This window comes from Nerophis ophidion, linkage group LG18 (assembly GCF_033978795.1).
Source record: "Nerophis ophidion isolate RoL-2023_Sa linkage group LG18, RoL_Noph_v1.0, whole genome shotgun sequence".
NCBI classification, from domain to species: domain Eukaryota; kingdom Metazoa; phylum Chordata; class Actinopteri; order Syngnathiformes; family Syngnathidae; genus Nerophis; species Nerophis ophidion.
The window spans coordinates 21,547,562-21,573,249 of NC_084628.1; the positions used below are offsets into that span (position 1 = coordinate 21,547,562).

At 40.4% G+C, this 25,688-nt stretch overlaps 1 long non-coding RNA gene across 1 annotated transcript in view; it reads left to right on the top strand.

The window, feature by feature from the left end:
• The first annotated feature begins 49 nt into the window (after window positions 1–49).
• Window positions 50–25,688, top strand: part of LOC133536911 (uncharacterized) — a 156,710-nt gene continuing 131,071 nt past the window's right edge. Inside the window, exons 1-2 of the long non-coding RNA XR_009802581.1 lie at window positions 50–189; window positions 458–545. This is a non-coding gene — a long non-coding RNA (uncharacterized LOC133536911). The remainder of the gene's footprint in view (window positions 190–457; window positions 546–25,688) is intronic.

Here is a 25,688-nt window from a genome sequence, read left to right on the forward strand (position 1 = left end):
GAGTTGGTCACATGACTTCCCTTGCATGTTACGTAGTACTACCACCAGTGGGCACTGTCGGCCTGTTTTGAATTTAAAGCAAGAGCGGAAAAAGCGGCCCTCAAGGGCTATTTGTTTGCATCTTTCTATAAACTAGTTAGATAACTTTCTCCTCATTTGCAACCACCGTCTGCCACTACGCTCTGCCAGGTGATTATGCAACAAAATATTGAGGCTTATTAACACTGACATACTACGTCGTCAGTAATGCGGGCTTCCATAACAGCGGGCATTATACCTTCATCATGCCGTTGTCAGAGCCACGCATTTTTCCCCAGATATAAAGTTCTTGAAACTTAGTCACTTATCCACAAGTGTTACCTTTATCCTTGTTGGCTCCTTGTTCATTCAAACTTTACCCGTAGAAGGCCAACTATATGGACTGTAATCATCTTGTATTTGTGTACTTTTTGACAAGGGAACGACGCCATTGATGAACCTAATAAAAGTCACGTTCTTCTTGATTAAAAACGCTTCAGATGCTACCCACAAGACCAAAGGAACATGTGAGTACATAATAAGTAAAATAAGTGCTGTCATTTCTGGACAGTTAAAGGCCTACTGAAATGAGATTTTCTTATTTAAACGGGAATAGCAGGTCCATTCTATGTGTCATACTTGATCATTTCGCGATATTGCCATATTTTTGCTGAAAGGATTTAGTAGAGAACATCGACGATAAAGTTCGCAACTTTTGGTCGCTAATAGAAAAGCCCTGCCTTTACCGGAAGTATGTGCCCATGACGTCACGAGTTGCAGGGCTCCACACATATTCACATTGTTTTTAATGGGAGCCACCAGCAGTAAGAGCAATTTGGACCGAGAAAGCAACAATCTCCCCAATAATTTGAGCGAGGATGAAAGATTTGTGAATTAGGATATTGATAGTGAAGGACTAGAAAGAAAAAAAAACGACGGCTCCCGGTGGCGGCAGTGTGAGCGTTTCAGATGTAATTACCTCGAGGTCGGATGGCTGCAGTGAACACGAAGTGTCTCAGAGAGAAGCCGAGGAGCCAAGCTCACAGCTGCCTTTTAAACAGCTGCTGCAGGATGACAAATAATCCAATGATTTCTCTGGTAAGATATATATCACAATTTCCCCATCCAAAAACACGCTGGTTGACGTAGAGAAAACATGTTTGCTTGACCGCTCTGTGTTAAAGCTTCACAACAAAGAAACACCGGCTGTGTCTCGGTGCTAAAGACACCTGCAATCCACCGCTTTCAACCAACAGCATTGTTCTTTATAGTCTCCATTATTAAATGAACAAATTGCAAAAGATTCAGCAACACAGATGTCCAAAATACTGTGTAATTATGCGGTTAAAGCAAACGACTTTTAGCCGCGAGTGGTGCAGCTGCTAATATTTCCTGACAGTCCTTATCGTCACGCGTACACGTCATCATTCCGCGACGTTTTCAACAAGAATCTCATGGGAAATTTAAAATTGCAATTTAGTAAACTCAAAAGGCCGTATTGGCATGTGTTGCAATGATATTATTTCATCATTGATATATAAACTATCAGACTGCGGGGTCGGTAGTAGTGGGTTTCAGTAGGCCTTTAAGGATAAACGGGCTGTGTTGGGTACATTGAGTGAGTCTTACTTAAAGTAGCCCCTAGGGGACGCCATATTGAAAGTACTATTGTTGGATATCAATTCAAACCATAACCAACCAAGCATCGCTATAGCTCTTGTCTCAAAGTAGGTGGTGTACTGTCACAACCTGTCACATCACGCCGGGACTTATTTGGAGTTTTGTGGTGTTTTCCTGTGTGTAGTGTTTTACTTCTTGTCTTGCGCTCCTATTTTGTTGTTGATTGTCATGTGATGTACGAATGTACTTTGTGGACACCGCCTGCTACTCCACACGCTGTAAATCTTTGCTGTCGTCCAGCATTGATTTTTTGTTTACTTTGCAGCCAGTTCAGTTTTAGTTTAATTTTGCATAGCCATCCCTAATCTTCAATTTCTTTTCTTAGTGTCACTCGCCTTTTGTTTATTTTTGGTTTAACCGTTAGATACCTTTTTACCTGCACACTGCCTTCTGCTGTCGCCTGCATATTGTGATCACGACAAACCATTTTCCAATATCTACAAAGCAATTAGCTACCTGCTGCCACCTACTGATATGGAAGAGTATTACACGGTTACTGTGTCGATCTCAAGACAGCACAGACACTCAACAACGGCACATTTGCGGATTATAATTACTGGTTTGCAAAAAATATTTTTAACCTAATTAGGTGAAATTACATAATCTCCCATGGCACACCAAACAATAGCTCACGGTACAGTAGTGTGCCACAGCACAGTGGTTGAAAAACACTGTACTATACACTGCATATACCACATGAAGTTCTGTTTGCCAAAAACTACCGTGTATCACTTTTAATATGTTAATTATGTACAGTGTTCATATTATCCAATTTAGGAATATCAGTTGAATCTGATCAAACTTTGGAAAAAAAACCCTGAAATGTTTAATGACCCATAGGTTCCTTTATTTTGAGCAGTAAAATATTGGGGTTAAAACTGTGGAATGTGCCTTTATAGAAGGGTGAGGTCATATTCCCTTGTGTTGAGGGTGAAACCTTTCCACCAGATAAGCAAGAAAGAAAGAAATTCCAAGATTGTGAGGTGAAAGGCACGTTTACCTGTCGCAGGTGCACATGAGTTGAAATAGTAGGGCATGATGGGTAATGTGCCTGCATGCATCTATTGTCGCCTTCCCAGACTGTTTACTGTTTATTGCAGCTACCGCGGCAGAGTTATGTGCCAGTCATAAACGCTGGCTTCCAGTCAATATTACCCAACACTCGCTTGAAATATTCTCTACTAACTGGTGCTTTTCTGTCATTATCAACCAGCGCCACATGTGTACTTTTCTGTGTAGTTTGCTACTTTTTTGTATCTTATCAAGATGGTTTGAATGAAGAATAAGCACTAAACCTCTAAATGGTTAATACACCTAAAGGTGTGTAGTGATGCAAAATGACTCATTTGTAGACGTCACCGGTTGAGTTACTTCCTGCTGTGTGTGTGTGTGTGTGTGTGTGTGTGTGTGTGTGTGTGTGTGTGTGTGTGTGTGACTTGCATATGAACTCTCATATCAATAAGTGTGTGATGTCGCCGAAGGTGTGTTTGTATCCTGGTGATAGTGGATATGAAGACGTCAGGTCGCCAAGCAGCAGCATGGACATGGCAAAAGTCTTCCTGGTTTTTAGTTCTGTTTAAAGACTTGGATGTAGTTAACTTTGGTCACGTTTACAGTGTGGTCACACATTTAGTACAACCGTGTGGGGACCTGCAAACTATAATGTGTATGCCAGGCCAGTAGGTGGCGAGAGAAACACTACACACCTGCACACTCCTCCAAATATTACATAAACCATCTTTGGTCCCGTTTACACTGCATACTAAATCTGATTTTTTTGCCCTGAAGTGACACAGATCGGGTATTTGTTTGCCAGTCGAAACGCTCCAATGGGCGGATCTTTTCGCATCAGATTCAGGCCACATAAGGAGATAGTCCTGAATCCGTTCTTTTCTTTTCTTCCGTCCAAACGGCAATGCGACCTGAATACGACCCATATGTGACTCTTTTGTCATCTTTGGGCGAGCTACGTCATTCATGTGCGCCGGAAAGACGGAGCCCACCAGTGGAAGTGGATATTTCATCACAACATCTGGTTTTGGTGAGCAAAGTGTTTTTTAGAAAGACAAATTTTTGGTGCGTCACTTGTCAACAGTGCGCAAATAATTGGCTTTATGTACCGTATTTTACATACAAAAGCCGCACTTAAAATCCTTTTTTTTCCTTAAAACTTGACAGTGCGCCTTCCAACCCGGTGAGCCTAATGTAAGGAATAAGTTTGGTTGAGCTTACCAACCTCGAAGCAATTTGATTTGTTACATGGTGGAATGATAAGTATAACCAGTAGATGGCAGTCAAACATAAGAGATAAATGTCGCCTGCATCGTTTGATGTGCTTCAACAAAGGATATTATTATTATGTGTGTATAAGGTAAGGCATTTTATCTGGCGTTTTATTTGGCAATATTATGCAAAAGCAACTTTTCTTACCTTCTTGTACCTGCTAATCTGTGTTTGGGATCTGCATAAATCATGAAAAATTTAAAGCGTACGCCTTTGTAGTCTGTGTCGACACCATCGTCAATAAGCTTCTTCTTTTTCTCTATCTTGTTATGGGACATTACGGTATATAAAGTAGTGTAAAGTTCTTACGTGTATCTGTCAGTAAACTCGCCATGAAAGTGCTAAAACATGCCGGTGTAGTGAGTTTACATTATTCACCCAAGGAACTTTAGTCATTAAAGTTCCGGTCGAACGGTTTTTCACGGGAAACATTTCCGGTGTTGTTGTTTCCGGATGAGGAGATGCTGCTCTGTTATTGATTTAAGTAAAGTCTGAATGTCATTAAAACAGATAGCTCCATCTTTTGACACTTCTTCCACTCCCATCCTTGTACGCTACACCGCTACAACAAAGATGACGGGGAGAAGACGCTGCCGAAGGTGAGCCACGTAAAAAAGACCGCCCACAAAACGACGTATCCGGAAGTGACTGTGTGAAATCGACTTGAAGATGATCTGTAAAACATAATCTATGCAACATTTTGACCAAAGAACCACCATTAAATGTTTTGTAGACAACAAGGAAGTGTTTTCAATATAGAAAAAAAAAAATATATATATATGACTCCTTTGTTGCGCCCTATAATCCGGTGCGCCTTTTATATGAAACAAGATGAAAAATAGACCATTCATCGGCAGTGCACCTTATAATCCGGTACACCCTTTAGTCCGGAAAATACTGTATTTTGATTTCGAAGAAATAGCAATAGTTGAAGGACCAGAATTCACGCTGTGGCGCATTTGCTTGCATGTTACGTACATTGCGTAAATTCTTTACGTAAGTGAGTTAAAAAAAAAAAAAATCTTACGTAGATCCACGCTGATGTCTGTGTTGCCTCTCCTTAACAGCCATAAAAAATATAGAACCCTCCCAAATATATCAGTTAATTTCTATCCATTCATACATTATCATACACACACTACTTTCATTTATTAAAAAAAACACTATTTTTTAAGGTGTTGCGACTTTTATTGTATTTTATTGTAGAAGCAACTTCCTGGCCAACGTCCTTTGTTTTCACTTTATTTAACTGCATTGGCCTGTGTGCGTTTACACAAAAGTCTGATAAAGATCACATTTTACTTGCAGTGTAAACAACTAGAAAAATCAGATAAAACAAAAGTCAGATTCCAGACATTTTGGTGTTAAACGTCTCTTTAATACCTTTTGCTGGTTTTGGAAATTCACATATACAATAAAACCTTGTTTATCTCAGTTAATTGGTTCCGAAACTTAAGCTAATTTCTGCAAAGTAGGAGTTAATACAAATTTTAAATAAAATATGTTCATAGCTATAGCATAAAATACGTTTTTTAACATTACGAGGACCCTTGAGACATGAGAAAACGTCCCATTAGTCACCTTTAAACTCGTAAAAGCCGGACTGGATGCTGCCTGATGCTCATCCAATTAGGGCTGAAACAATTAAATGATGAATTTGATTACAAAAAGGCTTCAAATCATATTCTGTTGCTTTGATTAGTCGTTTGAGTGTGACCAATGAAAATGTATCACATCCGCGAACATTGCTTTCGCACGGCCGCTGGACTACAGCACATGAGAGTGGTGGTAGAATGTTTGAATTAATATAATTTTTTATTCATTCACACACTGAAAAAAGCGCAGTTTCCTTATCTTACTTGTTAGAAATTTTTGTTTTTATTTTGAGCAGAAAAATCATTGCTTATTTTAAATTACTTATTTTAAAATATGCATTGATGCTAAATGTTTACTCAATCAAAATGGAACCAATTAATCGATATATTACACGATTACTAAAATATGCGATAGCTTCAGACCTTGAGCCAATCAGTGGGACGTTCCTTAACAGCCTGCTGACTGGTTTGGTCTCATCTAGTTGTCAATCGTACGGTAGCATTTTAGTTGTATATATATAAATATGTTGTATTGAAAAAAATCAGCTCAGAAACACAATGTGGCGAGGGATGACTGCAGTCCCTATCAATTCTGTGTAAAATCCATGCCGTTCACTAGATTTAAATGTCTATCAAATTTTCCGGACTGAAAGCTGCTACTTTTTCCCCATGCTTTATTATGAATTTATTAACGTGGACCCCGACTTAAACTAGTTGAAAAACTTATTTGGGTGGTACCATTTAGTGGTCAATTGTACGGAATATGTACTGAACTGTGCAATCTACTAATAAAAGTTTCAATCAATCAATCAGCTTTGTACCCTGCGGCTTATAAAACGGTGCGGCTAATTTATGGCTTTTTCTTTGCCAACGGCCATAATGTCTTGTATTCAACAAATAATTTTCATAGAACACCGAGCACGACACTGATATAATGTCTTATTGTTTGTGCTATGGTGCCATATTTTGGACGAGTTTGCTTACTGCATGTGCTGCAGGTTGAAAATGTACTTCCTGTCTTGTTTGTTGAACAGGAAGTATTCGTCCATAGCCTTTTTGCTCGAAAATATTTTTCATTCGTCAATCCAAGCAACGTGTGTACATATTGCAATACAACTAGAACAGCTCATACAACCTAAACCATCCTATGTGTGATGTCTATAGGAGTGTTTTCATGCATTTTTTTCCCGCTATCGTAATGTAATCAAGCTACTCACGAGTGGTTAGCATTAAAGAATATGCTAACACGTTTAAAAGTGTCCGTGTTCGTATGATTAACTTATAATGGTATTATTTTTTGTAATGTTTCAGTTTTGTAAATTCCCCAAAACGTCACCTTGGACTTTTTGGAGAGCTCGCCTCCGCATCTCGTCGGTCCATGACGAGGACTTCTGTTTTTCATTGACCAGTCGTTTTACTGCAGTGTGACAAAAAATGTTTTGAAACAATCAAGAAGATATGTAAATAAACAGGTACACAACTTTTCGTACTGTTATACAGTATGTCTGCAGCTTATAGTAATAAGGTAAAATATGGAAAATACGGGAACTTGGATTTATTAAAAATAAATTAAGAGAAAAAATAAAAAATAATTTAGTTTTTTCCGCTTCTCCTTTTAACTAGATATTTTTAAACTTGCTCTATCTACTCCACTGTTGGCTCCATTAGTATTTTTTTATTGATCTGCACAAAGCTGTGTGAGGTTATCTCCCGCCACACACACACACACACACACACACACACACACACACATCGCTCTTTGGAAAGGCAGTCATCTGTGCCGTTAAAGGATGTGGAGAAGTAAATGGAACGCCAGCTCAGCGTGCTTTGAGGTGCCAACACCTGATGGTTTGTGGGGTATTTTAGACCAGTGTTTCTTAACCATAGGGCCAGGGCCCCTTGTTGGTCCGTTTGCACCCCTTAGAGGGCCACCAAAAAATATTAGTTTCCCAGTTGTGGTCCGTGGAACAATTTCCCTTGTGGATCAATAAAGTTTGTCTAAGTCTAATGTCTAAGTCTAAGTATGGGTCGCAGCAGGATTGAGTTGTAATACATTTTTCCAGCAGTGGCAGTAATGACAAGCTAAAGTCATAGGGAAGTTTCCTTAGCGCAAAAATTATGTTTGTGGTAGTAATGACAAGCTAAAGTCATTGAAAAGTTTCCTAAGCGCAAAAATTATGACTAATGTGGTGAAGCTGTATTTTCATTTGCCCCTACATTTATTTAAGAAACATCTACATTATTATTATTTATGATTCATTTAGTGTGAATGTATGTATTCTAGCATTCTGTAAATGTGTGTGTATGTAAATTTATTTTTCAGCAGTTTTTTATGAATTTTATTTTTACTATGATGAATCAGTATTCGTTTTTGTAATCAGTCTGACCTAGCATTGATAATATTTCTGATTAATACATGTTTTCATACCGTTTGGCAAGGTTTATCCTTTTAAACTGTAGGTAGGTTAGATATTCTAATTGAATATGAATAAAATCAAGAGTAAGATTCCTAATTCAGTATTAATATTTGAGTGGGCTCTGAACCCCTTTTGTAGTGAAAAATTTGGGCCCAGAGGTCAAAAAGGTTAACACCTGGTGTAGTCCACGAGTAATGCTTTTAAATGTAGAAAAAAAAATCATAATATGACCCCTTTAAGCGCATAAAATATGACTATAGTTGTACAGCTGTATTTTCATTTGCACTTTTATTTTGCAAACATATATATCATCATTATTAATATTATTATTATTATTGTTGATTTAGTTAGAATGTATCCATATCACCAAAATATAGTTTGTAAATTGTAATAAATAAGTGTAGTACATTTTATTAAATATGTGAAGATATTTTTCATCAGTTTTTAAATTCAAAATTAGTTATTAGTTATTTTTGCAGTATATTTGATGATCATTTTTGATCAGTCCGACCTAAGCCTTAATAACAATACATGTTTTTATATCATTTGGCAAGGTTTATCCTGTTAAACTGTAAGTAGGTTAAATATAACTATTGAATATGAATACAATCAAGAGTAAGATTACTAATTCAGTGTTAATATTTTAGTGTGCTCTGAGCCCCTTTGTAGTAAAGTTGGACCCCGTGCTCTAGTGTTAAGAACCTCTCATTTAAACAGCCTCCTTACTGCAATGGCCCCTCCAGGTGAGGACCAGCCTGTTCCGCTGTCCCCTGGGTTCGACACCGTCATATATGTACTATACTTTTATAGCGATACTTTTGTTTTTGAATGAGGTCATCACTGGACCAAATACACAAAATCAACCCATTCTTCCCCCACTTCCTGTAACTGTTGCAAAAGTCCAAAGAACCCACACCAACTTCGTAACTGCTCCATCCTGAGGAAACCTTTTCCCGTCAGACCCAAATATGGTCCTTCTTATCAGAGGTGTGGTTCAACTTTAAAACCTTTCCTCTGGCTCCAAAAGTTGTTTTTGCAACATCTCAGGTGGTCAGTTTGTTGCCGCCCCATTGAGTCCAATGTGTCCCCAACAGGCCCGAGGTGAAGCCTCCCTTCCTTGGCTGATTTAGAGAGTAGACCATGTGACCAGGAATTGATTTTGACAGTTGGCCAGTTCTTTCTGTCCGCCTACGTTTACGTGAGCTGGACTCTGTGACCAGGGCGGGGTCATGCTAGGAAGTACACCAGTGAAAGGTCGGCGTGGGGGTGGGGAGTTTGATGGGGCAAGCGAACCGGTCGTTCAGCTTCAGGTGAAGGCTGACAGATAACCCACGCACAAGGCGGAAGGGCGTCAGGTCAAACTGTAGTTAAATTTTTCATCAGATTCCAGTATTTTTCAGATCATAGAGCACACCAGATCACAAGGCGCACTGCCGATAAGTGGATCTTTCAGGTCTGTTTTCCAGGCGCATAAAAGGGGTCATATTATGATTATTTTCTACATTCAAAACATTTCTTTGTGGACTACATAACATGTAATGATGGTTATTTAGTCAAAATGTTGTATAGATTATGTTTTACAGACCATCTTCAAGCCGCTTTCTTCAGGATGCGCCGTTTTGTGGGCGGTCTTATTTACATGCCTCCACTTCTCCCCATCATCTTTGTTGCACATTTTTCTGCTTCTGTAGATATAAGTTAGAACTGTACGCTACTTTATATTAGAAATGGCAACAGGGGAAGATGAATGCCCCACAACAAGAGGATAGAGGAAAAAAAGGAGCTAATTGACTACGGTGCGGACTACAATGGTGGACATGCTCAAATTTTCCGTACTCTCTAAAATACATCAGCAGGTATCAATAGGTAGGTAAAAAAGTTGGTTTTGCATGATATTGTGAAACAAACGCCAGATAATGTCTCCTAATAGGTGCCATTTTGGGTCACACACACCACAATAATACCCGTATGTTGAAACACAGCACGTCTGACTATGGTAGGAGTAATGCTCCGGGTTCCATCAAGTGGTGCGGCTTTGTAGCTCACCAAAGTTGTACTAAAACATTTTGACATTGTTGAGCGCCTCAATGAAACGTCAAAAGTTTTGCTTGCGTCATTTATTGAACAGCCGTCAGTCAACCTGGAGTCCACACGTATTGCTTTTGTCTGACTGCCATCTACTGGTCACACTTTTCATTACACCATGTACCAAATCAAATTGCTTCAAGGTCAGTAAGCACAACCAGAATTAATCCGTACTGTACATAAGGCGCACCGATCTGTATGGCGCACTTTCCATTTTTTAGAAAAGGAAAAAATTTTAAGTCCAAAAATTTATTTTAGTAGTTTTATAGTCTGTTTGATGACACTAGCTAGGTTTCATTCCAAAACAACTGTAAGTGAACACATCCAGTAGCGGAAGTTTCTCAGTCATCAACATGCAAAGTCAAAATTGTCCAAAAGGTTGACTTACAGGGTTTCTATCCTAAAAATGTGAACAAAGAAACATGAGCAGGTTGCAGATCAGAAGTCTGACATCACTTTAAAGCTGCTTTACTGAGAGCAGGGGTCCCCTGGCTATTTTTTTTTACTGTTCTGCAACATGTTTTTAGTTAATTCATTATTAATTAGTACCAAATTCGATACTCTTATATCACAGGCGTCAGACTCAAGGACCGAGAGCCAGATCTGGCCCGCCACATCATTTTATGCGGCCTGTGAAAGCTTGGAAATAATATGTTATAAAGCAGTTCCTCTATAATGCTAAATGTATTTTTGTTCTTTCATCCATCCATCTTTAACCGCTTATCCAGAATCGGGTCACAGGGACAACAGCTCCAGCAGAGAGCCCCAGACTTCCCTCTCCAGAGCAAATGTCCCTCACTCGTGAACAAGACCCCAAGATACTTAAACTCCTCCACCAGGGACAGAGTCTCGTTCTCTACCTGGACTGCACACACCATTGGTTTCCTGCAGAAAACCATGGCCTCAGATTTGGAGATGCTGATCCTCATTCCAGCCGCTGAACATTCGGCTGCGATTCCATCCAGTGAGAGTTGAAGTACACGAACCGATGGTGCCATCAGAAACACATAATCTGCAAACAGCAGTGACGCAACCTTTAGCCCCCAAGACGTATACCCTCTCCGCTATGGTCTTGACTCTGCCTAGAAATCCTGTCCATAAAAATCACAAACAGGATAAGTGACAGTGCGCATCCCTGGCGTAGACCAACCCCCACCGGAAACGGATCCAACCTACATCCAAGGACCCGGACACAACTCTTGCTTTGGTTGTACAGAGATTGGATGGCCCTATGCAGGGTCCCCCTCACCCCATACTCCCTCAGCACTTTTCAAAGAATCTCCCTGGGGACCCGGTCATACGCCTTCTCCAAATCCACAAAGCACATGTAGACTGGATAGGCATACTCCCAGGCCTTCTACAGGATTCCCGCAAAAGTAAAGAGCTGGTCAGTTTTTCCACGACCAGGACGTAATTCATATTGCTCCTCTTGAACCTCAAGTCCGACTATCGGCCAGACCCTCCTTACCAGTACCTTGGCATAAACTTTCCCAGGGAGGCTGCGTAGTGTGATACCCCTTTATTAGCACACACCCTCTGGTCCCCCTTTTTGAATCGGGGAACCACCACCCCAGTCTGCCATTCCCTCGGTACTGTTCCAGACTTCCACGCAATGTTGAAAAGGCGTATCAACTAGTCCCTCAACACCCAGAGCCTTCAGCATTTCTGGACGAATCTCATCAACCCCGGGAGCTTTGCCACTGTGGAGTTGTCTAACTACCTCAGTGACTTCACTCCGAGAGATCGACGTCAATCCCCCATCATCCTCAAACTCTGCTCTTGTCAGGGAGGGTGTGTCTAATGTAGTTTGGTTCAGGTGTTCTTCAAAGTGCTCTTTCCAACGCCGTCCAACTTCCTCACTTGAAGTCAGCAGAGTACCATCCTTGCTGTACACAGCTTGGATGGTTCCCTGCTTCCCCCTCCTTAGGTGCCGTATGGTCTTCAAGAACAGCTTTGTTGCCGCCCGATAGTCCTTCTCCATGAATTCCCCGAACTGCTCCCACACCTCCTGCTTAGCCTCGTCCACAGCCATGGCCGCTGCCCTTTGGGCCTGTCAGTACCTTGCAACTGCCAACGGAGTACCCTGGGATAACATACTCCTTCATCAGTCGGACGGCTTCCCTGACCACTGTTGTCCACCAGGGTGTTTGAGGGTTACCGCCCCTTGAAGCACCTAAGACCTTCTGGTTCTTTCAATTTTCCTCAACTGTTTTTTTCACCAGGTACCACCTCAAAAAGCACTTGTTTCTCCAAGTACCACTATAATGACCAACACTAAAATACAGTAGCGCAGTGGAGCTAAATGTTCAATAGAAGCAAGGCAAAGTTTTTATTCAACAAGTAAATTATATATTTTTGGCCACTGTAACATTAAACACAATTTGCACCGTAACACTTTTCAATGGTTGCTTTGGCATACTACTAGATGAAGTCCGTGTACCACGAGTGTTACACGTTCCACAGTGTGAGAATAATTTTTCTAAACTTTAATATTATCTGACCATTCAACAAGATATTCCAAACATTTTTTTTAATCATCAAAAACTAAATACCAGAATAATAGGTGTGCCGATACAACTTTTTGACTTCCAGTACAATATAGTATTGGGGCTTGAAGTATTGGCAGATACCATTATTAATCTGTTGCGGTATAGTACATATATACATACTTTTATTATTTGTTGTAGTGTTGGATGTTAGAAAATGTTCAATCAAGTGAAATGAGTCAAACAGAGAACAATGAAAAGCATTAACCTATTTATTATTAACCATATGACAGATTTATGCTGTCTTTAAATTGAAGTAGAGTGGTAATGAGTTTTTTTTTTTTGGTGACACCAAGTTAAGCTTAGTGCTTTGCACAAGTAAATATGCTGCAGGATTGCTGCTATCGAAACTTTTGTCTGATATTTTACTTGCAGGTTGATATCATTCAATCTTGGTTATTTTGCCAATATCAAACTGATATCCGATATCAATATCGTATGGGGAAACTCTTTACCTAAATATCAGTTATCACCTCAAATTATGAGTTATCCATTAGTAAAAAATTTAAGAAATGTAAGGCGATTAAACATTTTCATTCATATTTTCACTGTTACAACCGGACCTCCGAAGGCAGCCATAACTGATACATGGCCATACTTGCCAGCCTTGAGACCGCCGAATTCGGGAGAGGGCGGGGGTCGGTGGTAGCGGGGGTGTATATTGTAGTGTCTCGGAAGAATTAGTGTTGCAAGGGGTTCTGGGTATTTGTTCTGTTGTGTTTATGTTGTGTTACGTGGGGATTTTCTCCCGAAATGTGTTTGTCATTCTTGTTTGGTATGGGTTCACAGCGTGGCGCATATTTGTAACAGTGTTAAAGTTGTTTATACGGCCACCCTCAGTTTGACTTGTATGGCTGTTGATCAAGTATGGCTTGCATTCACTTGTGTGTGTGCGTGTGTAAAAACTGCATATATTGTGTGACTGGGCCGACGCGCTGTTTGTATTGACGAAAAGCGGACGTGACGACAGGTTGTAGAGGACGCTAAAGCCAGTCCCTTCAAGACACGCCCCCAATATTGTTGTTCGAGTGGAAATCGGAACAAATTCGGGGGAATGGTTGACCCGGGAGATTTTTTGGGAAGGGCACTGGAATTTGTGAGTCTTCCGGAAAAATCGGGAGGGTTGGAAAGTATGTATGTGGCCCTCAATGAAAGTGCTGAAAATGCATAATAAAGAAGGAAAAAAACATACATATGTCGCACTGGAGTATAAGTTGCATTTTTGGAGGAAATTTATTTGATAAAATCCAACACCGACATTTGAAAGGCAATTTAAAATAAATAAAGAATAGTGAACAACAGGCTGAATAAGTGTACGTTATATGACGCATAAATAACCAGCTGAGAACGTGCCTGGTATGTTAACGTAACATATTATGGTAAGTCATTCAAATAACTACAACATATAGAACATGCAATACGTTTACCAAACAATCTGTCACTCCTAATCGATAAATCCGATGAAATCTTCTTCCTCGATGTCGCTTCTAACTCCAAAGGTATGTGTCGCTTCCTCTTGTCGTTTTCTGCTGAATATTTCACTCCGTCCAGCTTGTAATCTGCAGTACATGATTTCCCTTTCGGTGCCATTTTTGTTCAGCCCTTCTCAGTTACCGCCAACGATGAAATCAACCATTTTAATAGCTACGGCAGTAGCTTATAGTATATAGCAGTTAGCATTCCAAGACCCACAATGCACTTCTGCCATAACCCTCCACAGCCGAATTCTTATTGGCTGACGTGTGTGTGACGATTGCTGACGTGTGTGTGACGATTGCTGACATTTTCTTTGTCTATTCTGCGAATGAGATGAATAATGTTATTTGATATTTTACGGTAATGTGTTAATTTCACACATAAGTCGCCATACTTGCCAACACTCCCGGATTTTCCGGGAGACTCCAGAAATTCAGCGCCTCTCCCGAAAACCTCCCGGGACAAATTTTCTCCCGAAAATCTCCTGAAATTCAGGCGGAGTAGGAGGCCACGCCTCCTCCAGCTCCATGCGGACCTGACTCAGCAATGTTGTGACCCTCTTAAACAGGACAATACTGCCATCTACTGTACATAAAATAGAATAGAATGTACTTTATTGATCCCTTGGGGAAATTCAGCACCACAGTTAGGTCCCAATAAACAATGATAATAATAAATAATATAATATCCATCCATCCATTTTCTACCGCTTATTCCCTTTTGGGGTCGCGGGGGGCACTGGCGCCTATCTCAGCTACAATCGGGCGGAAGGCGTCGTACCCCCTGGACAAGTCGCCACCTCATCGCAGGGGCAATAATATCAATCAATCAATCAATCAATCCCCCTCCACAATATATAATGTATTATATTAATAATATATGAATAATATAAATATATTCTACATATATTCTACATTTAAGTGCAGTCAAGGAACATATGCATTATGGAGTCTGTTCTGAAGCCCACAGTAAAGAGACGTAACTTCATCACGTCGCCTGGTTATTGACTCCAACCCAATATATTACACCGTCGACGAGCAAAATGAAGAAATAAGCTTGCAAGTTCCAAAACGAATGGAAACAAGAATTTCAGTTTATCCAGGAGAGTTTGAAGGGGAAGGGGTATGTTGCCTGTAAATTTTGTAGAACAGACTTCTCCATTGAACATGGTGGCCGAACGGATATACTCAGTCATGAACGGTCAGCGGAGCAGAAAGCGTCCGCAGCCCAGCATCGTTCACAACCCAGTATTATGGGCCACCTTGCAAAATGGAGACCCGATGGTGTAACTTATGCTGAGACAAAGATGGCTATGCTGATAGCTGGAGGCAACATCCCGTTCTCGTTTGCGGATGTCTACAACAAATCCGTGAAGGAATATATGTTCCCGAATCCGGAGATCGCTCGCCTGTACGCAAATGGCATAACAAAGGTTACTCAAATAGTGAAAGGTAAGTGTTGCTGTTGTTTTTTTAGTAACCAGCAAGCACAATACAGTTAGTAGAACAACTGTGTTTTTATTACTGTGTATTTGATAGGTGCCGTCGGAAATTAAACTATTTCTTTTATTTATATATATATAATAAACTAAATATATATAGCTAGAATTCACTGAAAGGGAAGTATTTTATACATACTTATATTTATATATACATATATATATATATGTGTATATATATATATATATATATATATATGTATATATATATATATATATATATATGTATATATATATATATATATATATATATATATATATATATATTTATATATATATATATATGAAATACTCGAGTTGGTGAATTATACTCCTCCCCTCTTAACCACGCCCCCCACCTCCTGAAATCAGAGGTCTCAAGGTTTACAAGTATGTAAGTCGGCCAAACTATGAAAAAAACTGCGACTTATAGTCCGAAAAATACGGTACCTTAGCATATTTTGACAAAGCTGTTGGAACGATCCCAACACTTACAGCATTGGTAGTATCAGTATCGAACCAAAACGATCGATCAACATTAAATTTAAATTAACTTCTATGTTAATTCTCACTTTCTACCGATCACCACCTGGTGGTGAGTTGGCTGCAATGGTGGGGGAGGATGCCGGACAGACCTGGGAGGCCCAAACGCATTGTGAGGGTCTGCTGGGAACGTCTGGCAGAGTCTCCTGTCAGACAAAGTTTCAATTCCCACCTCCGGAAGAACTTTGAACATGTCACGAGGGAGGTGCTGGACATTGAGTCCGAGTGGACCATGTTCCGCACCTCTATTGTCGAGGCGGCAGATCGGAGCTGTGGCCGCAAGGTAGTTGGTGCCTGTCGGGGCGGCAATCCTAAAACCCCTTGGTGGACACCAGCAGTGAGGGATGCGTCAAGCTGAAGAAGGAGTCCTATCGGGTCCTTTTGGCTCATAGGACTCCGGAGGCAGTGGACAGGTACCGACAGGCCAAGCGGTGTGCAGCTTCAGCGGTCGCGGAGGCAAAAACTCGGACATGGGAAGAGTTCGGGGAAGCTATGGAAAACGACTTCCGGACGGCTTCGAAGCGATTCTGGACCACCGTCCGCCGCCTCAGGAAGGGGAAGCAGTGCACTATCAACACCGTGTATGGTGCGGATGGTGTTCTGCTGACCTCGACTGCGGATGTTGTGGACAGGTTGAAGGAATACTTCGAAGACCTCCTCAATCCCACCAACACGTCTTCCTATGAGGAAGCAGTGCCTGGGGAATCTGTGGTGGACTCTCCTATTTCTGGGGCTGAGGTCGCTGAGGTAGTTAAAAAGCTCCTCGGTGGCAAAGCCCCAGGGGTGGACGAGATCCGCCCGGAGTTCCTTAAGGCTCTGGATGCTGTGGGGCTGTCTTGGTTGACAAGACTTTGCAGCATCGCGTGGACATCGGGGGCGGTACCTCTGGATTGGCAGACCGGGGTGGTGGTTCCTCTCTTTAAGAAGGGGGACCGGAGGGTGTGTTCCAACTATCGTGGGATCACACTCCTCAGCCTTCCCGGTAAGGTTTATTCAGGTGTACTGGAGAGGAGGCTACGTCGGATAGTCGAACCTCGGATTCAGGAGGAACAGTGTGGTTTTCGTCCTGGTCGTGGAACTGTGGACCAGCTCTGTACTCTCGGCAGGGTTCTTGAGGGTGCATGGGAGTTTGCCCAACCAGTCTACATGTGCTTTGTGGACTTGGAGAAGGCATTCGACCGTGTCCCTCGGGAAGTCCTGTGGGGAGTGCTCAGAGAGTATGGGGTATCGGACTGTCTTATTGTGGCGGTCCGTTCCCTGTACGATCAGTGCCAGAGCTTGGTCCGCATTGCCGGCAGTAAGTCGAACACATTTCCAGTGAGGGTTGGACTCCGCCAAGGCTTTCCTTTGTCACCGATTCTGTTCATAACTTTTATGGACAGAATTTCTAGGCGCAGTCAAGGCGTTGAGGGGTTCCGGTTTGGTAACCGCAGGATTAGGTCTCTGCTTTTTGCAGATGATGTGGTCCTGATGGCTTCATCTGACCGGGATCTTCAGCTCTCGCTGGATCGGTTCGCAGCCGAGTGTGAAGCGACCGGAATGAGAATCAGCACCTCCAAGTCCGAGTCCATGGTTCTCGCCCGGAAAAGGGTGGAGTGCCATCTCCGGGTTGGGGAGGAGACCCTGCCCCAAGTGGAGGAGTTCAAGTACCTAGGAGTCTTGTTCACGAGTGAGGGAAGAGTGGATCGTGAGATCAACAGGCGGATCGGTGCGGCGTCTTCAGTAATGCGGACGTTGTACCGGTCCGTTGTGGTGAAGAAGGAGCTGAGCCGGAAGGCAAAGCTCTCAATTTACCGGTCAATCTACGTTCCCATCCTCACCTATGGTCATGAGCTTTGGGTCATGACCGAAAGGATAAGATCACGGGTACAAGCGGCCGAAATGAGTTTCCTCCGCCGTGTGGCGGGTCTCTCCCTTAGAGATAGGGTGAGAAGCTCTGCCATCCGGGAGGAACTCAAAGTAAAGCCGCTGCTCCTTCACATCGAGAGGAGCCAGATGAGGTGGTTCGGGCATCTGGTCAGGATGCCACCCGAACGCCTCCCTAGGGAGGTGTTTAGGGCACGTCCAACCGGTAGGAGGCCACGGGGAAGACCCAGGACACGTTGGGAAGACTATGTCTCCCGGCTGGCCTGGGAACGCCTCGGGATCCCCCGGGAAGAGCTAGACGAAGTGGCTGGGGAGAGGGAAGTCTGGGTTTCCCTGCTTAGGCTGCTGCCCCCGCGACCCGACCTCGGATAAGCGGAAGATGATGAATGATGGATGGATGGGTTAATTCTCACAAATATGTTTTATTTTGTTATTCCTAATGTTTCATTGTTTATATATGTATGACATATTGAGAGTCCTCTAGATATGAAGCAACACCCCCATAGTCACTCGTTTATTCCAATGTGGTAATGCTGCATGTGGCTGAGCCAATCAGAAGACACGATACTAAACAGCAGGCTCTGGTTGGTTTGGTCTCCTCTAGTGGCCAATACTACTATACTATTGACATTTTTAGTTAATTAGGCGATTTTTATGCTTGAAAATGCTTAAATTATGTAGAATATACCTAATTAGAAAATAAAAGAATCCGATATATAGTGAAGCCGCATACTTTGAAGAATGATGTGGGGACTGCATTTATTTTGCGGCCTTGCGGTCACACCCATGTATGTATGCAAATGTAATCAATCCCTGCAAGTTATGCACGCAGCCTCGCATTTTTATTATATCCCGTGTTTCCCACAGATTGCTGGAATACTTGTGCCGGTGGGGTAGTGGCCAGGGGTGGGTGGGGGGTAGGGGTTCATTATGATGTAATTATATAATTTGCATAATCAGTGATGATGAATGTAATTTCTTTAAAAAAGGCTAAAAATGTTATACATGTATTTTAAAAACATATCTTGTTTGTAATGATAATACAGTTTTTTCTATTACTATATTGTTTTGCAAAATGTTTCAATTGCTGCTGTGTATTTTAATACTACAGTGTAACACAGACTGCACTTTATACACCCCTGGTTTATTTAGATACTATTCTGTCCTCCCTGAATGTTTGAATTTAGTCTGCCAAATATAAAAACAATATTTTAAATTAGAAATGCAAAACAAAAACAAGAGTTGAAGTTACAGTAAAACTAAGCACAGAAAGGAAAGCACATTAAAGGCCTACTGAAACCCACTACTACCCACCACGCAGTCTGATAGTTTATACATCAATTATGAAATATTAACATTGCAACACATGCCAATACGGCCTTTTTAGTTTACTAAATTGCAATTTTAAATTTCCTGGGAGTTTCGTCTTGAAAACGTCGTGTAATGATGACGTGTACGCAAGATGTCACAGGTTTTAAGAAGTATAAGCGCTACGCACACACACAGCTAAATGTCGTCTGCTTAAACAGCATAATTCACAGTATTTTGGAGATCTGTGTTGCTGAATATTTTGCAATTTGTTAAATTAATATTGGAGAAGTCAAAGTAGCAAGATGGAGTTGGGAAGCTTTAGCCTTTTGCCACACAAACACACGGTGATTCATTGTTTAAAATTCACGGAGTTGAAACTTTCCTATGGATCACAGCGGACATGGATCCCGACCACTTGTCAACCAGCAGGTTTCGGTGAGAAAATCGTGGTTAAGTCGCCACTTACCGGATATCAGCTGAGCTTGCGGCTCCCGTACAGCTGCCGTCGACTTCCCTGAGACACTGCGCGTCAACACCCGGCCGTGGACGTACACTTCACACTATCAGGTACTGTTAAACTCACTAAAACACTAGCAACACAATAGAAAGACAAGGGATTTCCCAGAATTATCTTGGTAAATGTCTCTAAAAACATATGAATCCGTCTCAATGCAACGCGATTGCAATCGCGTTTTTTTTTTTTGTATTTTTTTTTTTTTTTTTTTTTAGTCGCTATCAATATCCTCAAACAAATTGTCGTTTTCTCGGTCCGAATAGCTCTTGCTGCTGGAGGTTCCCATTATAAACAATGTGAGGATGTGAGGAGCCCCCACACATGTGACGTCATCGTCTGCGACTTCCGGTCGAGGCAGGGCTTTTTTCCAGTTGCGAACTTTATCGTGGATGTTCTCTACTAAATCCTTTCAGCGAAAATATGGCAATATCGCGAAATGATCAAGTATGACACATAGAATGGACCTGCTAACCCTGTTTAAATAAGAAAATCTCATTTCAGTAGGCCTTTAATATACACATGAAGTGCACATACATGTAGGAATCATGTTGAATCAACAATACAGTTTGGTGTAAACTGAAAAAGCAATCCAATTATAGAGGATGAAAGTTGGCTGTAATGTTGGTAGCTCAACAAATTTGTACAAACGTTGATCATTCATTAATCCATTCATTCATTTGGTATAAACTCAACTCGTCGTGTTTGGAGGAAGAAGAATACTGAGTTGCATCCCAAGAACACCATACCTACTGTGAAGCATGGGGGTGGAAACATCATGCTTTGGGGCGGTTTTTCTGCTAAGGGGCCAGGACGATTGATCCGTGTTAAGGAAAGAATGAATGGGGCCATGTATCGTGAGATTTTGAGCCAAAACCTCCTTCCATCAGTGAGAGCTTTGAATGGTTGACCAAATACTTATTTTCTACCATAATTTACAAATAAATTGTAAAAAATTCTTACAATGTGAATTCCCGGATTTTTTTTTCACATTCTGTGTTTAACAGTTGAAGTGTACCTATGATGAAAATTACAGACCTCTGTCAGAATTTTAAGTGGAAGAACTTGCACAATCGGTGGCTGACTAAATACTTTTTTGCCCCACTGTATATGTATGTGTGTGTGTATATAATATAATATATATATATATATATATATATATATATATATATATATATATATATATATATATATATATATATATATATATATATATATATATATATGTATATATGTATATGTGTGTGTATACATATATAGATTATATATATATGTGTATATATACAGTACATATGTATGTATATATATGTATGTGTATATATATGTATGTATATATGTATGTATGTATATATATGTATATATGTATGTATATATGTATTTATATATAAATGTGTATATATATACATGCATGTATATATGTGTGTGTGTGTACATGTATGTGTATATATACATATATTTATATATACTGTATATATGTAATGATTTTCTACTTTGTGTATTGACATGTTAGTATTGTATATGGTTTATGCGCAACGTGGTTTATGCGTAATGTGGGTAGAAACGCACATAGTCATGTGCGTACATGGAAGAGAGTGCAGTACGTCAGGTTGGATGCAACATGGAGTTATGTTGAACGAAATGTGGCGGTTATTTTACAGTATGCCTGTGCTTGCCATCAAAGTAGGCCTATGCGATATATATTACATATTATTTTATATACTTATTTTGTGCGGTCAAACTAAACATTTTCGCTGAGTAATGCCAAAAATGTGTCCTGATTCCCGACGAAAATATTTCTGCGGAACTTTACAAATACATTTTGCTAATCGACATTTGTAAAATGTGCCAATAATTCCTGAGTAAACCATTTTGCAAGAAGCATAAACAAGAGAAACCTACAGCGTAGGACTCATCGTTTGCCATTTGAAATTTCTTGGAGTCTGATTCGGATTCGTTTGCGTATCTGGCAACCTCAGTCATGGAGAGTGGAAGGTGATTACATAATTTTGACCGTAGGGTTGCAGTACCATTTCTGGCCACATTACTACATCTGGCTGCTTTAATACATTCACACAATAAACTACAAATATTAATGCATATAGAAATGAAAAAACATGAACATGACTCAACACAATTAAACCAAAGGTGCAGTGTTATCGCCTTCTACTGGTCAAGCACAACCAGGAATACAAAAGACATCACAAAGTCAGCAATACAAAACAAACTAAATATATTAATGCACAATATCTACTTACAAATGTTTGACCAAGTTTCGTGATGAAGCTTACAAGTGTGGATTCTTACAATTGTTGCTGGTCTGGAAAAGTGTGTTCCGCTGCTTAGAATGTCCTAAAGAAAACAATGAATCGATCACTTGATCGGGGCAGAACATTCATACTTTGTTGTCCAATTGCTGTTAAAAGTTAGATTTTAGCAATTTATTTAGATTTTTTTCAGGGTTGATAGTGCAATTTTTTTCTACTCATCCAACTGCTGCTTCTTTGTGACTCATATGTCATGCTGTTGCCCCCTGCGGTGTGGCGGGAGTACTGCATACATGAGCCACCTGTATTTGAATTGTTTTATCAAGCCTATTTGGGGGATGTTTGGCGGGCCAAATGAAAAGTTTTGGCGGGCCGGATATAGTCCGCGGGTCCTCAATTGAATAGTCCTGCAATAGTCGTTTATGCTTTTGTTCAATTGTCATGTAACACACGGGAATAATGAACAAGCGTATTTAGTTGTGACATTGTCTTATATTGTTGTATATTTTGTTACATTGGTCACAAATGTATTAATGGATAAAAGTGATAAAAGATGCTAGACTTGTACAGTATATGCTTGGTATTTATTTCGATATCAAATGTGCTGTACCCCTATAATGTGACCTTTTTTGCTACCATTTTTTAATGCAAAAAAAAAAAGTTGGTGGGAAAACTTTGGACACCTGACTTGGGGTCAAAGGTATAATTTGCCAGATCCCAAACGAGCTACAAGAAAAGCCGCTACGTGATCGACTACACTACCAATGGCCTCTCTGAAAACGCAACAAATATTGACGGAGGCACTTTCAAAGAAATTAGTTTGGCAATCTTTGTGCAAGGCCAACAAACAAATTATTAAAAACCCTGGAGGAGGTAATTGGAGGAGGTCATTTTTTTGAGACCATTACCAAAAGGTAATCTTCATCCTCAAACATCAGCAATTTTAATTGTCTTGATGCTTGCTTATGTTTGGTACAATTTTAGCTTTTTGTCCACATTAGTGAAGAAATAGTGGACTTTAGAGACTGTGTGTGTGTGTGTGTGTGTGTGTGTGTGTGTGTGTGTGTGTGTGTGTGTGTGTGTGTGTGGAAGAGGTTCGATAGAGCAGGTAACTGATTACCCAGCGGTCGAAGAAAGCCTGGGTGTACCGAGAAGGGGCGGAGCCCCCGCCACCCTGGCTAAACCTCTTCATTAGTTTAACCCTTAAAGTACCAGTATAATGGGAAAACAAATGTTATTTACATGCAGAATTTTGTTATATTTTATCCTTTAAACCAGTGGTTCTTAAATGGGAGTAAGCGTACCCCTGGCGGTACTTGAAGGTTTGCCAAGGGGTACGTGAGATTTTTAAAAAATATTCTAAAAATAGCAACAACTCAAAAATGAATAATACTTCAACAAATTATGAATGTAAGTTCATAAACTGTGAAAAGAAATGCAATATTCAGTGTTGACAGCTAGATTTTTTTGTGGACATGTTCCATAAATATTGATGTTAAAGATTTCTTCTTTTGTGAAGAAATGTTTCGAATTAAGTTAATGAATCCAGATGGATCTCTATTACAATCCCCAAAGAAGCCACTTTAAGTTGATGATTACTTCTATGTGTAAAAATCAGTATTTATAATTGAATCACTTGTTTATTTTTCAACAAGTTTTTAGTTATTTTTATATCCTTTTTTTCCAAATAGTTCAAGAAAGACTACTACAAATGACCAATATTTTGCACTGTTATTCAATTTAATAAATCTGAAACTGATGACATTTTGCTGTATTTTACTTCTTTATCTCCTTTTTCAACCAAAAATGCTTTGCTCTGATTAGGGGGCACTTGAATTAAAAAAATGTTCACAGGGGGTACATCACTGAAAAAACGTTGAGAACCACTGCTTTAAACCATATGCAACCATATTTCCACTCCGCTAAGTGTGTGAAATTATCGTCCAAACATCCATAAAATGCCACAATTACTAATTCGGTCATAATGGAAATGAGCAAAATTGGAGAATAGTATTTTCGGACCCAAAGGGTGCACCGGATTATAAGGCGCACGCCGGTGAGTGGGTCTATTCAGGTCTATTTTCACACAAAAGGCGCACCGGATTATAAGGCGCATTAAAGGGGTCATATTATGATTTTTTTCTAAATTGAAAACTTCTTTGTTGTCTACATAACATGTAATGGTGGTTCTTTGGTCAAAATCTTGCATTTACTATGTTTTACAGACCATCTTAAAGTCGCTTTCTGACAGTCGCTTCAGGATGCACAGTTGTGTGGGCGGTCTTATTTACGTGGCTCACCTTCCACCGTGTTTTCTTTGTTGTCGGAGTGTAGCGTGCAAGGACGGGAGTGGAAGAAGTGTCAAAAGATGGAGCTAGCTGTTTTAATGACATTCAAACTTTACTTAAATCAACAACGGAGCAGCATTTTCCTCATCCGTGGCTCGATAGTGCAACAACAACGCCGAAATTGTGTCCCGTGAAAAACCGTCTGACCGGAACTCTCTAATAACTAAAGTTCTGTGGGTGTATTATGTAAACTCACTACATTGGGCATCGAAATTAAAACAAAATCAAGATTTCAGGGCTGTAAATGTAATTTTAAATGAGCATATCCTGGCTGAACTACCGTTATAAGTTATAAAGGTTATCGAAAAGAACATGATTTATTAATGCCTTTTGACATATCAGGGCCATTTATTGTTGACTTGACATTAAATTATTACACATGGCACCTTTAACTTTAAACCTTCTATTTTATTTATGCTTTCATGGAGAGTTTACTGACAGATATAAGTTACAACTCTACGCTACTTTATATTAGAAATGGCAACAGGGGAGGATGAATGTTCCATAACAAGAGGATAGAGAAAAAGAAGAAGCTTATCAACTACGGTGTCGGATAAGGGCTACAAAGGCGGATGCATGCACATTTTCAGGACTTATGCAGATCCCAAATACATATCAGCAGGTACTAGAAGGTAAGAAAAGTTGGTTTTGCATAATATTGCGAAACAAAACACCCGATAAACTTCTGCTAATAGGTGCCATTTTGCGGTCCTTATGTATTACTGTAGCCGTTACAGTATATATGTATGTATATATGTATACTGTAGTCCTTATGTATTGCTGTAGCCGTGATGCGCCGGTAATCCATGAGCGCCATGTGTAATGTTCTATATTCTCAATGGAACATTTAAAGTTTTGGTGTTGTTTACTGGTGTCATACTGCAGTCTACACATATTTCTTATGTGTGACTGCCATCTACTAGTTACACTTATCATTACACTATGTACCAAATAAAATAGCTTCGAGGTTGGTAAGCACAACCAAAATTATTCCGTACATTAGGCGCACCAGGTTATAAGGCACACTGTAGATTTTGGAGAAATCGAAGGGATTTTAAGTGCGCCTTACGGTCCTAAAAAATACGGTATTTTTAGTGGCACCGTGATCACAGAGCGCTGTATTAACATATTAAGACCGTGAGGTGTCCTGCTGCTGCTTTCGCCTTGGGCTGCAACTAACAACTTTTTTGATAATCGATAAGTCATCGACTCTTAACATGGTCGATTGGTCGGATAATAAAGCGTACACACACATTTAATGGCTCTGA